The sequence below is a fragment of the Aotus nancymaae genome, unplaced genomic scaffold, assembly GCF_030222135.1.
Source record: "Aotus nancymaae isolate 86718 unplaced genomic scaffold, 86718_ANA_hifiasm-v0.15.2.pri h1tg000040l, whole genome shotgun sequence".
NCBI lineage: Eukaryota > Metazoa > Chordata > Mammalia > Primates > Aotidae > Aotus > Aotus nancymaae.
The window spans coordinates 40,088,273-40,106,766 of record NW_026988454.1 but is presented as its reverse complement, the minus strand read 5'-3'; the positions used below and the strand labels follow the sequence as shown (position 1 = coordinate 40,106,766).

Genomic DNA, 18,494 nt, shown 5'->3' with positions numbered 1-18,494 from the left:
TACATCTGTGTCATGTCAAGAGTTGTCTGTGTGGATGTATAATATTCCATTAAATATATAGCTGTCTTGCCTACATAATATCAAGCCAATAGGTATTTTTCCCTTCATTTATCACGTAAAGTTTTTCTCATTTGAATGATTGAGATTATTTAAATATGGTTCAGCACTTATTCAGAAATTTTTAAAACCTCCCTACAGTTCAGATTACCAGCATGGTATCATGGCCTTGCTATAAATAACGAATGTATCAGTTACCTTACTGCCTCCCTCACAAGAGGCGGAAGACAAACTCCTACCCCTTCTTCTAGAGGAGACTCATGTTTTGGTATTTCCAGTTTATGGTTTATAAAAGACTAATACACAATGTTCTTCTATTTTTATATCTGCAAGAACTGAGAGTAGGAGACTCAGGAGCTATTTAGGATATATCAGCTCCGCCTGCCACTTAGACTCAAAGACATTTGAAGGACCCAGTCTTCTGCAGTGAAGCCTGGCACATTGAGATGGCTGCCCACTTAAGTAAGCTAGATGGCTCACTAGGACCATGTTGCTTCTCTCACACAGTCACCTTGACTTATTTTGTCACTGTCAACCTCAGAAACTTTTATTTATTATATAGACTAGTGATTTTAGCTGACAGATCATCTGTCATTTATCTTTATCATTGTTAGCATTAGAATCACAAAATTTTAGAGCTAGAAGGAAACTTCTGGGTCATCAGAGTTATTCTCCCTTAGTTTAGATAGAAGGAAACAGGCTGGGAGTGGTGACTCACACCTGTAATCCCAGCACTTTGGGAGGCCGAGGCAGGTGGATCATGAGGTCAGGAGTTCAAGACCAGCCTGGCCAACATGGAGAAACCCTGTCTTTACTAAAATACAAAAATTAGCTAGGCATGGTGGCTTGTGCTTATAATCCCAGCTACTTGGGAGGCCGAGGCAGGAGAATTGCTTGAGCTGGGACCTGGAAGGCGGAGGTTGCAGTGAGCTGAGATTGAGCCACTGTACTCTAGCCTGGGTGACGAAGTGAGACTCTGTCTCAAAAAAAAAAAAAAAAAAAAAGATAAGAGGAAGCAGGCCAGGCTAGGAGTCAGTAGAGATACAGGTTCTCCCAATAACCAAGGTGAGATTTATTTTTCCAAATCAGGCAGTATCAACCTCAGAGAGTCTAGACCTGGGTAAATGAGAGGTGCAGAGTTTTATACAGAACAAGAACAGAGAATTTTTAGGTACATGATTCAGGGTATAGGCAAGGAGTGCTGAAAGGTAGAGAAAAGTAGTCTGTGCTACAACAATGCATAAAAACAAAGGATTGTCCCAGGACAGAAGCCAGCTGAGTTGCTGCACAAGAGGCATGTCCTCTTTGGGAGGAAGATCTTTCCTGCAGGACCTGACTGGCTGATTTCACCTGGTAAAGCAAGACTCTCAGGTCTTCTTTCTGCCAGTGATCTGAGTTGTTTCTAAATTTAAGAACTCTTCTTTGGACCTAGTGTATTTCTATTTAAAAAATGATAATATGTGTATGTATATAGATATTCTATAGATTTCAAATGGGTAAAAATTCTTACCTCCTTTTTTTTTGAGATGGAGTCTCTCTCTGTCACCCAGGCTGGAGTGCAGTTGCACAATCTTGGCTCACTGCAACCACTGCCTCCTGGGTTCAAGCGCTTCTCCTGCCTCAGCCTCCTGAGTAGCTGGGACTACGGGTGTGTGCCAGCACACCAGCAAATTTTTTGCATTTTTAGTAGAGATGGGGTTTCACCATGTTAGCCAGGATGGTCTCCATCTCCTGACCTCGTCATCTGCCCGCCTCGGCTTCCCAAAGTGCTGGGGTTACAGGTGTGAGCCAACACGCCCGGACACCTCCTATCTCTTAAAAATTCTTACCTGTCCTCCCATAAAGGTTAGTGCTTTAATTTCATTCTATTGCTATTCATCCATTTGTTTGCATTTTCTTCACTCTTTTATTCATTTCACATTTCTTGAATATTTGCCTTATATGATGCACATTTTATGTGCTTGATGAGATAGAAAGATGTGTAGAAGGTATGCTCCCTGTTCAGAAGGATTTCACAGTTTAGTGTGTCAGACATACATGCAAATAAATTCCAATACCACAAGAATGACAGAGCCACTGATGGAGCATAGAACAGGGTGCTACCTTTTTGGAGAAACTGAATATAAGAGATGAAGGGTGAAAGAATCTGGTCAGACATAAAGAAGAAAGATCCTTCCTTGCAAGTAATGGCATGTATAAAGAATGTGTTTGGGTAATAATGCATGGGCGGAATAAAGAGAAGGACCTAATAGCCTCATTATTAGAAGTTGTTTAACTAGTTTGAGTTTCTGGAAAAAGAAAGTCTAAGACTTCTAGCTTAGGAAACAGTGTGACTAAATAGTGCATACAGTAGAAACATCTCTGAGCAAGCCCAAGGATATAGCATAGAGTTCAATTTGGGACATATGAGAATATAAAATTCATGAGGTCATCTGTAGAGGTCAATTATTCCACTTTTTCCATAGTTAAACATTTTTACCATCATTGGTGGTCTTCCTTTGTATACTTTAAACAATCAGGTGATAAAAGAATAGGTCAATACAGTGACAGATACTAACTGTTAAAAAGATAATGGTCTTATTTCATCCTGAGACTGGAAAGCTGTACACTACTTCTACAAATCTACTGTGCTTAGTTTCTTAAACTAGGGGCCTTATTTAGAAGCATGGTCTTGCTTTCCAGTGTTGTTCTTTTTTTTTTTGGAAATAGAGTTTTATTCTATCACCCAGGCTAGAGTGCAGTAGCATGATTTTAGCTCACTGCAACCTCCACCTTCCAGTTTCAAGCAATTCTCCTGCCTCAGCCTCCCCAGTGGCTGGGGCCACAGGTGCATGCCACCACGCCTGGCTAATTTTTTGTATTTTTAGTAGAGACAGGGTTTCACCATGTTAGCTAGGATGGTCTCAATCTCCTGACCTTGTGATCCGCCTGTCTTGGCCTCCCAAAGTGGTAAGATTATAGGCATGAACCACTGAGCCTGGCTGTGTTGTTCATTTTTAAAAGTAATTCAAACAATCACAGCACATAACTTTATTTTATTTATTTATTTATTTTTATTTTAAAGATGGGGTTTCACCATGTTGGCCAGGCTGGTCTTGAACTCCTGACCTCAGGTGATCCACCCACCTCAGCCTCCCAAAGTGTTAGGATTACAGGCTTGAGCCACTGTGCCTGGCATAACTTAAAAATATTAGTTATTAAAATAATTGACATTAGAATAGATGCAGACAGATGGGGCCTGAACAAGGTTGAAAGAGATTAATGTTAAAAAAAGTCAGATCATAAAAAGAGGAAACTAAAGCCATTATTTAAAAAGTAGTTTAATTACATCAATAAATTTGGTTTTTTGCTTATTTGATGCAACTGTCTATAAGTCTATAGATGTATTACATAATCTATTATAAACTATCATGTAGTTTTGAAATAAAAATGTAGCAGGAGCGGCCATGGGAAATGGATCTCTCAGACACCGAATACAGGAGGAAGGAGTTTATTTGGCTGGGAGCAAGGTGGCATAGTTGCCAAATAGCCAAGCTCCCCTAACAAAGGAAGTTTCCTTCTTTATATAGGCTTATACTTTAGATGTTACACGTGGAAGAATCTTAGGTTTATAGCTTAACATATGAAAAGGGTCTCAGTTTACAGTCTTAGGAGTTACATATGAAAAGGGTTTCAGTTTACAGTCTTAGGAATGAAAAGGGGAAGTTGATCTGAGATGCCTGGGTCTCCCTCTTCAGAATAATACAATATATTTCTTTTCTTTTCCTAACTTTTTATTTATTTATTTATTTTTTAAGATGGAGTTTCACCATGTTGGTCAGGCTGGTCTTGATCTCCCAACCTCAGGTGATTCGCCGGCCTTGGCCTCCAAAGTGCTTGGATTACAGGCATGAGCCACCACGCCCAGCCAACTTTTTATTTTTTTGAGACAGGGGCTAGCTCTGTTGCCTAGGCTAGAGTGTAAAAGTGCAATTATGACTCACTGCAGCCTCAATTTCCCAAGCACAGATGATCTGATGATCCTCCCACCTCAGCCTCCCAAGTAGTAGGACTACAGGTGCATGCCACCATGCCTGGCTAATTTTTGGTGGGTTTTTTTTTTTTTTTTTTTAAAGACAGAGTTTTGCTATGTTGCCCAGGCTGGTCTTGAACTCCTGGGTTCAAGTAAACCTTCCACCTGGACCTCTTGACCTCTCAGAGTGCTAGAATTATAGTTGTGAACCACTGTGCCCAGCCTCTCTTTTCTCAGTATTTTTGTATTTTTAGTAGAGATGGGATTTCACCATGTTGGCCAGGCTGGTCTCGAACTCCTGACCTCAGGTTATCCACCTGCCTTGGCCTCCCAAAGTGCTAGGATTATAGGCTTGAGGCACTGCATCTGGCCAAAATGTTATTTTTTTAATCCGATATTTTCATCACATGATTTCCTTTGGCTCTCTTCCTTCTCAAATGAAATATTGTACATTTGTTGATCAAAAATATCTTTTTTTTTTTTTTTTTCAGACGAAGTCTTGCTTTGTTGCCTAGGCTGGAGTGCAGTAATGTGATCCTGACTCACTGCAACCTCCCCCTCCAGGATTCAAGCAAATCTCCTGCCTCAGCCTCCTAAGTAGCTGGGATTACAGGTGCACACCACCACGCCTGGATAATTTTTGTATTTTTAGTAGAGATGGTGTTTCACCATGTTGGCCAGGCTGGTCTCGAACTCCTTACCTCAGGTGATCCGCCCACCTTGGCCTCCCCAGGTGCTGGGATTATAGGCCTGAGTCACCGCACCCAGCCAAAAATATCTTAGGTTAATTTACATTAGAATACAAAGATGGGTACGTTTGGAAAAAATCATAGAACTTGATTCTTAAGGCAAGCTACTACACAATAAAATGAAGGCAAGCTACTACACAATAAAATGAAATTGCAGTCTGACCAACATTCTTAGGATCCTCCAGGATCTGGTTTCAGCACACCCACAAGCCCCCTTCATTAGCCTATCTCCTTGATCAACTCCAGACACGTTGATCTGCTTTCAGTTCTTACAGCTTATCAAGTTTCATACCAACATAGACCCTGGGTTTTATAATTGCTTCTCATGGAAGACTCTCTTCCCATCACTTTGCTTAACTCCTACTTGTCCTCTACCTTTCAATTAAAGGACATTTTCTCAGGGAAGCCTTTCCTGATGTCCTAAATTATGTAAGGTCCCCTGTGAAATACTCTCAACATCCCATATTTTTCCTTCATAGCATTTAATAGACTATAATTAAATAATGATCTGTGTAATTTCCAGTTTAATATGTGTCTTCCTGATCTGTAAACAATTTTGAGGACAGTCAGCATTTGTTTTATAGATAAATGAGAAACATGAAGGTGTTGTACCTACGGAGACCCTTTCTTGCTCTAACGATTGGTTACTATAGGGACTGCTCATGTCCAGAAGCAAATGACACTAGATATCTTCATGATAGGATTTTCCAACAAAAGACTTTCCATCAAAGAGTAGAACCTCTTCAGTCTCCCTTGTTAAGGGTGGGTTAGAGACTGGGAAAGAGATTGCTTTCTTGGTGTACCAGTGAAAATTCTGCTATCACCTGTCCCTTCTCATGGGAAGACTAGCATGTCTCCTCCTCTGCTATCCGCTTTACGCTCAAGTCAGATGCTGGCTGAGTTGTAGGATCTACTGTTTCACCCTGTGCTTCTGGAGTGTGGAGAAATATCTTTAGAATAAGTTGTCTAGTGGATGCATACAAGGGGCAATCAAAAATCAAAAACTAGAATAAAAATGTTTAAAAAGCAACAATAATGAATGAGATTTTTTTGGTGAAACAAAAGAGAAAACTGAAAGCTGTAGGCCACCTACATTTAAGGGACCATCAGAGGATGGTAAAAAGCACCCTGAATGGGAGCAACCAAAGTTAGAGAAAGAAAACAGATTGCAGGGGATGGGGGCCAAGAAAAGAGAATCTTTCAAGATGTAAATTCAATGCCTTCAGTGCTGCAGAAGAAGTTGAAAATGATTTTATAACTTTCAGAATTACTACAAACAAGGAGATCATGGATAGCCTGGGGGTTACTTATTATTTATTTATTTAATTTTATTAATTTATTATTTAGATCATATAAGAAATTTTAAATTAACTTAGAAAACAGTCTGGGTGGGGTAGCTCATGCCTGTAATCCCAGCACTTTGGGAGGCTGAGGTGGGAGGATCACCTGAAGTCAGGAGTTTGAGATCAACCTGGCCAACATGGTGAAATCCCATCTCTATGAAAAATACAAAAATTAGCCAGGTGTGGTGGTGGGCACCTGTAATCCCAGCTACTCAGTAGGTCACAAAGACCTTGCTGATAAAACAGCATGTGGTAAAGAAGCCTACCACATCCCGCCAAAACCAAGATGGAGAGGAATTGACCTCTGATCATCCTCACTGCTCATTATGTGCTAATTATAACGTATGAGCATGCTAAAAGACACTCCCACCGGCACCATGACAGCTTGCAAATTCCATGGTAATGTCAGGAAGTTACCCTATATGGCCTAAAATTGCCCACCCCTTTCCCAGAAAACTCATGAATAATCCACACTTTGGCATATAATCAAGAAGTAACAATAAGTATAGGCAGCTGAGGAGCTCATGCCACTGCTCTGCCTAGGGAATAGCCATTCTTTTATTCCTTTATGAGATGTTGACCACCACCTGCAGTGGTCTGGCCTGCTGACCATGACTCAAGGAAGGACGAATAAATGCACTCCCATACCATTACAGTGATTCAAGTGGGCTACCCATAGTTGTTGACTGCTTTCAGAGGGTGAAAAGCAACCAAGACTCCCTCTCCATTATTACATTTATTCAGTCAGATTTTACAACAGAGGTTCTAAGTTAACACACTTGTGGATAATTAACAGGGTTAAAAAAATGGTTTTATGACCGATAAAGCTTTAGGTTCTGGGCCCAGAGTAAATACTATGAACAGGTAATTCCCCTTTGATTTCCTCCTGAGAGGGACACCTAGCACAACATTTACATGAGCAAACAGTAGAAACAAAGGGATGTGGAGTAAACAGACTTAAACTAGGAAAGCCTCTTATCATCTCTCTTTCCTGTGCTAATGTAAATGAGGTGACTGCCTTCAGCCTGCCCCAATAAAACCTTTTGGCCTTCCAAAAGGTTTGAGACTAATCTATAACTTTTCCTAATATTTTTTGTAATATTTTGGCAGCCACTCCAAGTGAATTCCAACACCTTTACTTTCTTAATAAACTTGCTTTCACTTTACTTTATGGACATGCCCTGAATTCCTTCTTGTGTGAGGTCCAAGAACTCTTTTGAGGTCTGGACTGGGACCTCTTTCCGGTAACACTTTCACAAACAGTTTGACTATTGTCAAGCAACTTTTTGTTCAGACATGACCTTGCAAATGCTTATAGCAAAGCTTTCCAAACTGCTCTATTGGACTGGATGAAAACAAAACCAAAACCAAAATAAACATTCTCAATATTCAAAAGTTACTAGGTCATTCAAATACCTGTTTTATAAATGTTTAATTAGATGAATTATTTTTATATTATATGATAAAAAGAGATGAGTTCAAAGGTTAAAAAAATTGTTCTAATTTTTTTATTGTGATCTAACTAGAAGAAAAAGGCCAATGAACATTGGTTGAATAAACAATTAAAAAATAGGCAAATAACATATTTTTGCCTATTTATCCTACAGAAAGAAAAGTAATGAACAGGTTAACTTTGACAGCTTTTGTTCTGTTTTGTTTTGTTTTTGAGATGGAGTCTCACTCTGTCACCCAGGCTGGAGAGCAGTGATGCGATCTCGGCTCACTGCAACTTCCACCTCCCTGTTTCAAGCAATTCCCCTGCCTCAGCCTCCTGAGTGTCTGGGATTATAGGCGCATGCCACCACTCCTGGCTAGTTTTTTGGTACTTTTAGTAGAGATGAGGTTTCACGTTGTTGGCCATGTAGCAGGAGCGGCCGTGAGAAACAGAGCTCCCGAACACCGAATGGGGAAGGAGAGGGTTTATCATAGCCGGGAGCTGAGGAATAATTTGTCCAAATTCAGCTCATCTAACAAAAGGAGGTTTTGCCTTTATATAGGCTTATACTTTAGATATTACAAGTAAAGAATCTTGGGTTTACAGCCTTAGAAATCACATATGAAAAGGGTCTCGGTTTACAGCTTCAGGAATCACATATGAAAAGGGTTTTGGTTTATAGCTTCAGGAATCACATATGAAAGGGTTTTGGTTTACAGCTTCAGAAATCACATGTGAAAGGGTTTCAGGTTTGATCTTGTTTTAAGTAAAAACAGTGCCTTCTGGACAGTTTCCTCAAGACCAAGCCTGCCGCCTGCAGGAAGGAGATTCAGGAGGAGCCAGCTGGCCTGCCCTCTCTCCTATTGAGATGCACTGTGGATGACAGAGGTGGGAGGTAATCCCAGATGCCTGGGTCTCCTTCCACAGCTAGAGTGGTCAAGAACTCTTGACCTCAGATTATCTGCCCACCTCCCAAAGTGCTGAGATTACAGGTGTGAGCCATCTCACCCAGCCTTTTTTTTATTTTTGAAATGGAGTTTTGCTCTTGTTGCCCAGGCTGGAGTGCAATGGCGCGATCTCGGCTCACCACAACCTCTGCCTTCTGGGTTCAAGTGATTCTCCTGCCTCAGCCTCCTGAGTAACTGGGATTACAGGCATGTGCCACCACGCTCAGCTAATTTTGTATTTTTTAGTAGAGACGGGGTGTCTCCACGTTGGTGAGGCTGGTCTTGAACTCCCGACCTCAGGTGATCTGCTTCCCTTGGCCTCCCAAAGTGTTGGGATTACAGGCGTGAGCCACCATGCCTTTCCTAACTTTAACTGTTATAGACAGTATAACACTAATTTAAGAATATAAAATATTTTAAGGAGGAAGGTTGACCTGCGTGTCTCTAAGTTCATGTTCATTTGGGTCCTGATACTAATAATAATGTTTTTGTTACATTTAACCCCAATTGGAATGAGGTTCTTAAGGACTTCCAGATCTGATCCTTTTCCTTTCATTTTTCTCTCTACCTTCCCAGAGCTACAAATCAAATTTAATAGCTCAGAAAGGGGAGTGTTGCATCCCACCTGTTAGAAGACCAGTTGTATAGTTTATAATGTTTATCCCCACTTGGGCAAATAATATTCTCTTAAAAAGTTGATTTTTTTTTCCTGTATCTGTTATATCTTTGGTTGCTTGGCTTCATGGCTTATTATTAGTTCTTGACTTTCACACCTCTGCTTCACATGTTTTTGGTCATACTCTGTGAGGATGCATTCTACCATCAGCTTTCTGTCAAGTATCTCATTACTACTTTCTTAAGGACAATGGAGGTCCTAACACCGGTTTGTCTCTGTGGAGGAGAACAACACTTTATCCTAGGTACAATCCTTGTTTTTAAACTCTTTCTTGGGAAACACCTCCCCCACAAAGTGTGTGTGTTATGGGGTAAAACGGAAGAGGAGAGAGACAGAAAAAGCAAGAGGGTTTCCTGCCTTCTCTTCTCCTGTTACCATTTTCCTTTTGCCCACTCAGTGTTACCCTTGCTCTACTCCAGGCCATGGTGAGAAGCATCTCCTGACCCTGACTCTTCCTGCTTCCCAACCTTTTCCTGAAGAAGGGAAGACCCTGTGCAGATGCCTCAACACTTTTCTTCAAACTCCCCTCCTAGCGGGAGGGAAATTTACCTGCCCCTCTGATCAACCCCCAATCCCTATCCTATGCCCAAACATCCTGAGTGTTCTAAATTCTTGGCTTATTTCCTCAGTCTAAATAATTCAGATTAAAAAGACAAAGACTCAGAATTTGTAAGCCATGCTTATCTGAATATGCTACCTGTATTAGTCCATTCTTACATTGCTATAAATACCTGAGACTAGGTAATTTATATAGAAAAGTGGTTTAATTGGCTCACAGTCCTGCAGGCTGTAAAAGAAGCATAGCAGCTTCTGCTTGGCTTCTGTGGAGGTCTCAGAAAACTTACAATCATGGCAGAAGGCGAGGGGGGATGCAGTCACGTCTTACATGGCTGGAACAGGAGGAAGAGAGAGCACAGGGCGGTGCTGCACACTTTTAAACAACCATCTCTCTCAAGAAATCTGTCACAAGGACAGCACCAAGAGAATGGTGCTAGACCATTCATGAAGGATCCATCCCCATGGTCCAATCACATCTCACCTCCATGATCAATCAGGTATTGAGGATTACAATTTGACCTGAGATTTGGACGAGGACACAGATCTAAGCCATATAACTTTCTCTACTTGAGTTGGCCAGATGGTAATTCATACCAGTGATATGCTTAAAGATATAGGCTCTATCTGATAAACTGTGAGCCATTTACAATAACATTCAATCTCAAGATTGTTTCTGGGAGCTCTGATATCCCTGATTTTACAATATACTCAAGGACTTCCATAAAACATGCAATACGGCTTTATGGGAAGTGGTTTGAATGCTGCTGTCCATTACCTAATGTGACATTATTTTAGAAAGAAATTCTTTCCAGTATTCCAAGTTTCTGTGAGGAAGATTTTTCTGGGTGTGATTTTCTGGGGTCTCCTGAGATTGTGCCCTGTTCAAGGTGCTGCATCCTGTTCACAGAGCAAATTGGAATTCAGAGTCCTCCCCACCTCTCACCCTGCCCAGTCTAAAAATCAGACTCATAATGACCCTAAAGAGAAAGTTAGAAATCAGAACACAGCATAGCCAATGGTGAACTTACACTGAACCTAGGCCTGTGAAGGTTCTTGACCTCTGCCCGTGACATGTTCTAATGTCCAGTCAGAAACAGGATGGAAACAGCAATGATTACAAGAAATGTTCTGTTATGTTTTCTGACTCAGAAATAAAATGAGAAGGGGTAGTAGCTCAAATTAGCTTTAGGCTGCTTAGTGTGGAGTTTTATCTAAAATGTGAAAGTAAATGGGAGTTACATATATATACACATATATATAATTTAAATAATATATTGTATTTAATCTAATGTATACAAAATATATCAATATGTAATCAATACAGAAGTGATTAATGAGATATTTTACATTCTCATTTACTGGTAGTGAGTCTTCAAAAATTTGTGTGTATTTTACACTTACAGCACATCATTAGTGGTTTTGCCAAAGATATAAAAAATAAATGTTATGAAATGTATGATAATGTATTCATTACATTTATCTTTATTTTATTACTCATCACATCACCTGTCTATCAACAAAACACCCAGACATATGTAACAGTAATTGAATTCAGTCAAATTTGGCATATTGCAGACTTTCAGTCGTAGTTTTACACATATTTTGCAATTTTGTTGCTATGGTGGTAAGTGACATATGCAATATGGGTCTCCTTTTGTACTATTGCCTTAAGCTCCACTAATGTTAGGGGCAGGCCTGATTTATTTCTTTCCACACTACAACCAGGTACAATTGGATAAGAGACTACAGGAGCCCCCATCATCTTTCCTGACAGCACTTATCACCATGCCTTCTTATTCCTGAATATTGTCTGACATAGCCTATAATTATCTTCAACCTTTTCCCTTTTAATGGATAAATATTTAAACTAATGTGGTTTCTTTTTTCAATCTATGAGTTCTTTCACTTATATCATCTATCTGATGTATAATAAATTCCAAATAGCACATAAGGAAAAAGGCTGAGAAAGTTCAAGTGATGTGACTAACATTTAACAATTAGTCTCGGGGCTTCTCCTTCTAAATTCTTACTCTTTCAAATATATCTTGTTGCCTTATTTTGGGTGTGATTTAGGTCAGAGGATATGGGAGTGAGGAAGCCTTTTAGGTGGAACAAACAGCATGAGCAAAGAAGAAGAAAATAGCAGTTTAGCTGAAGCCCATGGACTGTGTTAAGAAAAGATAAAAAATATGGGAACAAACAGGGCTGTGTTGATGAAGCCTTGGATGTCAGGGTTGGGGTTTTGCATTTTATTCTGATAACTGAAGCAATATTCTTTAGAGAAAGTAATTGAAATAAAATGTTTTTATTTTTTATTAATAAAAATGCTGTCAATGTTCTTGAGAGGAAGCTGGTATTCATCTGAGTAGGAGTAGGAGGAGAGATCAGTAGTTGAATTTGGACTTGTAATGATAAGCATCTGCCACCTACACCTTCCAACTGTTCTACCTTCCTAATCCTGACCAACTGGTTCCTCAGTGTGTTTATGCAACTGGTGGTAAGGGTGGGAAGGTTACATAGGATATAGGCATCAGTTTCAACTTGTATCATTTTTTTCTCACATGCCCACATGAGGATGAATTAGTCACATTTTTGCACACTAAGGACAAGGCATTTATTTTTTCAACTGATATATAATATTTTTATAAACTTCTTAAGAGGCAGATAAAAATCATGTGTTTAGATTTTTTTTAAAAATTATCAACACAGCAGTCAGAGTAATCCCTTTAAAACATGTGTGAGATCATGCCATGTCTTTGCTTAAAACCCTGAAATGGCTCTTCTACTCAGGGTGAAAGTGTAGCAGGAGCGACCGCAGGAAACGGATCTCTAGGACACCAAATACAAGAGGAAGGAGGGTTTATTCAGCTGGGAGCCTTGGGTGGTAATCTGTCCAAAACCCAGCTCTCCTAACAAAGGAAGGTTCTGCCTTTATATAGGCTTATACTTTAGATGTTACACATGGAAGAATCTTAGGTTTATAGCTTTGCATATAGAAATGGTCTCGGTTTACAGTCTCAGGAATTACATATGAAAAGGGTGTCAGTTTACAGTCTCAGGAATTACATATAAAAAGATTTTAGTTTACAGTTTTAGGAATCACATATGAAAAGGGGAAGTTGATCTGAGATGCCTGGGTCTCCCTCTTCAAAAGCATAAGTCCTTAAAACATCATACAAGGCTCTACACAATTTGGTTCCTTGTTACCTTTCTAGTTTCTCTTCTATTTCTCTCTCTCTTGCTCAACCTTTACACCTTGGAGTCTTTGCTGGGCCTTTGATACACTAGGCATGCTACCAGGCACACTGCTGCCTCAGGACGTTTTAACTCGCTATTTTCTCTGTCTAGAACAAGCTTGTCTAACCCATGGCCTGTGGGTCACATGTGGTTTTGAATGCAGCCCAACACAAATTCATAAACTTTCTTAAAACATTACTAGACTTTTTGGTGATTTTTATTTTTAGCTTATCAGCTATCATTAGTGTTAGTGTATTTTGTGTGTGGCCCAAGACAGTTCTTCCAATGTGGCCGAGGGGAAGCCAAAAGATTGGACACCCTTGGCCTGGAGCACTCTTCCACAGATACCAAAAGAGTTTACTTTCTCCCCTCCTCATGGTTCTTGCTCAGATTTCCTCTTCTCAGTGAGAGAGGCCTCTCTAATCACTTTCTAAATGGAATCCTCACCCCAGCATAGCATATCCTCTTTCTGTTTCATTTTCCAACATATCATCTGACATTCTATATCTTTTATTTATGTATTGTTTTCAGTCTCTCTTCTTCTGCTAGAAAATAAGCACCCAGGGAAGGTATTTGAGCCATTTTGTCCATGGTCATATCTCTCAAGACCTTAAAACAGTGCCGGACACATACAGGTGCTTAATAAATAGTTGTCAAAACAACAGAGGCCTTTTACTTCCTGATGGTTGGGCATAACATCTTTTTGAACATCTCAGTTTATTAAAGAAATTGCTAATCTTATTGATTTCAATGAATCTAGAGAAATTTCTTCATCCTTCTGATTATTTTGGGTTTCTGTGTTAGATGTTTTATTATTTTTTTTTCCTGGGGTTGGCAATGTCACCAGGGTTTTAGTTAGTGTGACTAAAGATAAACAGTTTCTTCTAGCTCAGAGACTGGGGCATGTCAAAGCCTGGGTGTAGAGAATTTTTATAATTTTATGTTGCCTTGGCATCCATTTTGAGTATAAGTTTAACTTTCTCATACTAGAATCAGGGGTTAGTTACCCTTGAAACAGTTTCCAGTTCTACACCCCACCCAAATGGCTGAAGCTAATGTTCAAAGATAAGAACTTCTGAGCCGGGCGTGGTGGCTCAAGCCTGTAATCCCAGCACTTTGGGAGGCCGAGGCGGGTGGATCACGAGGTCAGGAGATCGAGACCATCCTGGTCAACATGGTGAAACCCCGTCTCTACTAATACAAAAAATTAGCTGGGCATGGTGGCGCGTGCCTGTAATCCCAGCTACTCAGGAGGCTGAGGCAGGAGAATTTCCTGAACCCAGGAGGCAGAGGTTGCGGTGAGCCGAGATCGTGCCATTGCACTCCAGCCTGGGTAACGAGAGCAAAACTCCGTCTCAAAAAATATATATATAAAAAAAAAAAAAAAAAAGAACTTCTGGACATTTCCCCTGCTAGCAAATTAAACTCCCTACTTTCCTATTGCTCCCTTTAACAAACCATATAGGCATTTGCCCGTGAACTTAGTAACTTACAGCCTAGTCCCTTGTCTATACTGCTAGTTGCCATGCACACTCTTTCTCAGTGCCTGATTCTTCACATCCACCTCATGTGCCAGGGGATAGAAGATTGCCCTCCAGATTCATTGCGCCCTCTTTGTCCAGATTCTGTAAGTAAAAATCTTTGACCTTCCTATTTTGGTGGTGTTTTGAATTTGCTCCATCCATTCTCAAGAACCAGACTATGGGCTAGGATTTCCCTGGGAGGCTAGGGCTAACACACAGTTGAGTTCTCAGCCCTAGAATGATGGTTAGGTAGGCGTAAACTAAACACAGGTCAGATAAGAGCCACAGCAGCGTCTTCCAGTATAAATAAGTTCCCCATGTGAGGAACTCCTTTTTGTGGGTCAAACAACTGGACGTTATGCTCTTCCCTAAGTGAAAGACCCACATCCAACTCCCCCTCATTTATCTTAGCAGGGCTGCTAGTAGGGCAGGGTTGCTAGCCACTCTGCTAATGGAATCGCGCTTTATCTGTGTGCTCCCAAGACACTGGGACTTTGTGAAATCTCTATCGGCTGGCTGGGATATGGATAACATCTGTGACCAGATATATTATTACTTAATCTGTCTAGTCCATCATTTTCACTCTAATTATATCTTATGTGTATTTAATTTGTGCTATTGTAATATTCTTTTATGCTCACCAACCTCCTAACTTTGAAAAGGGTTCAAAGCATGTATATTTTCTGTCTGTACCGTTTTAATACTTGAAGGCAAAGGACCAGGTTTCTATGATGTTCAAAATGATGGTGTGCACAGAGGCTCAATAAATGCAGGTTGATTTAGTGCAGTGATTACTGTCTTTTAATGCCATAGAAATTATAGTCATAACCCATGGGTATCAATTATACCAAGCTATATAAGATCCATAGAGAAAAAATAAATTTTTTATGGCCTTAAAAATATCAATAAATGTGAAATCAGAAAATGGAAGGAAAAGAACAATTAAAAGAGTCATTTTATATTATACAGCTTCAATTTTTTTCTTCTTTTGAGATGGAGTGTCACTCTGTCACCAGTCTGGAGTGCAGTGGCATCAACTCTGCTCACTGCAACCTCTGCATCCCGGGTTCAAGTGATTCTCCTGCCTCAGCCTCTCAAGTAGCTGGGACTACAGGTGTGTGCCACTATGCCCAGTTAATTTTTGCATTTTTAATAGAGATGGGGTTTCACTATGTTGGCCAGGATAGTCTCGATATCTTGACCTCGTGATTCACCTGCCTCAGCCTTCCAAAGTCCTGGGATTACAGGAGTGAGCCACTGTACCCAGCCATCAATGTTTATATCTAATTATTTAAACATTGAAAACATTTTATCAATCCTATTTATCCTAATGTTCCTTGCTTTCATATATTTTATAAAAGTAATTGGTATAATATTCATAAAAACAATTTTAGTGATCTCTTCAAATCCATAGATTCTCCTTACACCTCACTCCCAGAAAATTTTAGAAGTGGGACCAAGGTCTATTGAAGAAAGTACTTTGATGTAGCCTTTATTATGTTGCCTCAGTAAGATTGAAGATAACTATTTCAGCCCTGATCTAGAAAGATAAAGAGGCAATGTTTTCTTTCCCGAGATCAGACCTATTGGGAAGTCTTAAAGCCCCACCCTAATAGATTTGAAACCAATTGTTACTGCTGTCTCATTCACTTCCTCTCTGCCATGCTTCTTCCCAGTTTCTTGGTTATCTCAAGGCCTTTGGGAAACAAGACTATTCTTCAGAAAATGTTCAAGGTCCTTAAATACAGAGACTATTTATTAGAGATGATAATAACCCAAGTTTCTCATATATATAAAAAACGGTTTTTGAATTTCTGGGCACTGCTACAAAGACAGAGTTGACATGGTGTGTATCTTTTAGCTACTGAGCATCCATGAGTGACTTTGACAGCTCAATGACACCCATAACAATCTTGCCAAGATTAGTTGTCTGAACATTTATGGTCTTGTAGTGTGGCAGTCCTAGGTTTCCAGGCATAAATTATTTAAAAATATGAAGAACAGGGCCGGGCTTTGTTGCCCAGACAGGAGTGCAATGGCACAATCTCAGCTCACTGCAACCTCCGCCTCCTGGGTTCAAGAGATTCTCCTGCCTCAGCTTCCTGAGTAGCTGGGATTATAGGCACCCGCCATCCTGCCTGGCTAATTTTTGTATTTTTGTAGAGATGGAGTTTCACCATGTTGGCCAGGCTGGTCTTGAACTCCTGACCTCAGGTGATCCACCTGCCTCGGCCTCCCAAAGTGCTGGGATTACAGGCATGAGCCACTGTGCCCAACCTGTGCAGTTTTCTTAAATATCAATTTCTTTTTCCATTGAATTTTGACAGTAATGCCAAATTTGCAGAGCTGTTGCGAATGTTAAACTTTGTAAACTCTAGAAGGTTATGGAAATATAATTATATATCATTATAATTTCTGTTTAGTACCATCTATTATTTATACTAGTTACCTTATTTCTTCAACCATTATTCTAAAGTTTTTAAGAGTGCTGTATAGCTCTTATAACTTGTTTCCCCAGTATGCTTGGCTAAATGTCCTTTTTATTCTATATGAACAAAAATATTTGTCAATTAATGAACTAGATTTGATACAGTGTTAAAATGCTTTCAGATTATCTCATATTTGACATCTTATTCATTGGTTGGTAATATGTGAAGACAGGGCTTAATTCTTTTCGTTGTTAATTACAGGAGATTTGAGATAATTTAAAACATAACCATTGATACAAGAGCTATATAATTCTGTATATTAATTTAAAAAATTGTACACTTCTCTTTTTTCGTCTCCCTGCTGTAAAATCAATGCTGAATTGGATCAAATGCTAGCTTTTATACACTTTCAGTTTTGAAAGTTACAACACAGGCCAGGTGCAGTGGCTAAGGCCTGTAATCCCAGCACTTTGGGAGGCCGAGGTGGGTGGATCAAAAGGTCAAGGGATCGAGACCATCCTGGCCAACGTGGTGAAACCGCGTCTCTACTAAAGATACAAAAATTAGCTGGGCGTGGTGGTGTGTGCCTGTAATCCCCGCTACTTGGGAGGCTGAGGCAGGAGAGTTGATTGAACGTGGAAAGCGAAGGTTGCCGTGAGCCAAGAATGTGCCACTACACTCCAGCCTGGCAACATAGCGAAACTCTGTCTCAGAAAAATAAAAAAAAAGAAAAGAAAGTTAGGACACAGCTTTGAGTCTCTCTGACTGCAGACCAACTTGTAATTTAACCTACCAGAGACTGGATGTGTATCAAAATACAGTGGCTTTCCTTAGAGCTTTTAAACAGCTACAAAAGTGGAAAAGCTGGGGAAGGAGTGGAAAAAGAGAAAGGATACTTTGTTTTAGGGACCTTTTGTTTTTTAATCCACTGATCACAAGGCATCAGTGGCTGCTTCAGAAACTTGAGCTAATAGACTCTCCAGGGTTTACTTTACTTGATATCTAGGTCAAACCCGACAGCCTGCAGTAGGGCAAGAAAAATATGTAATACAGTCAACTAGATTATTTAAACAGCCACCTTTCTGTTATTCTTAGGAGGTTGAGCAAATTGTTTCTCTATATGAGTATAAAATTTATCACCCATGTTCAAGGCTTTAAAGCATAAATGAAGGCAACCTGAGAATCACTCAGTATTCTTTCTCCCCTTATCTTTTATATCTGCTACTGAGTTATCGGTGATGTCTCACTGTGCTTCCAATGAGGGCAGAGGGTGTTGGACTGCCCCTAAAGAGGGAGAAAAGAGAACAACAAAGATATATATATATTTTTCACACTTCCTAGTGGTTTTGAATGTTTTAGGGTATTTAATTGGAAGAAGAAATAATTGTTAAAGTTACTTTAAAACTCTATAATGGCTTGATTAACAATGAGGAGAAAAACTATTGGATAAAACATACAGTTATTTAAATAAGATTTAGCAATTCAGCAACACCTATCAAAACTTTTATTATTTTCATGTTCAAAAAAT

General features: G+C 39.8%; 1 long non-coding RNA gene across 2 annotated transcripts in view; it reads left to right on the top strand.

The window, feature by feature from the left end:
- Positions 1–18,494, top strand: part of LOC135268330 (uncharacterized) — a 121,231-nt gene that overhangs the window by 27,962 nt on the left and 74,775 nt on the right. The window lies entirely within an intron of this gene.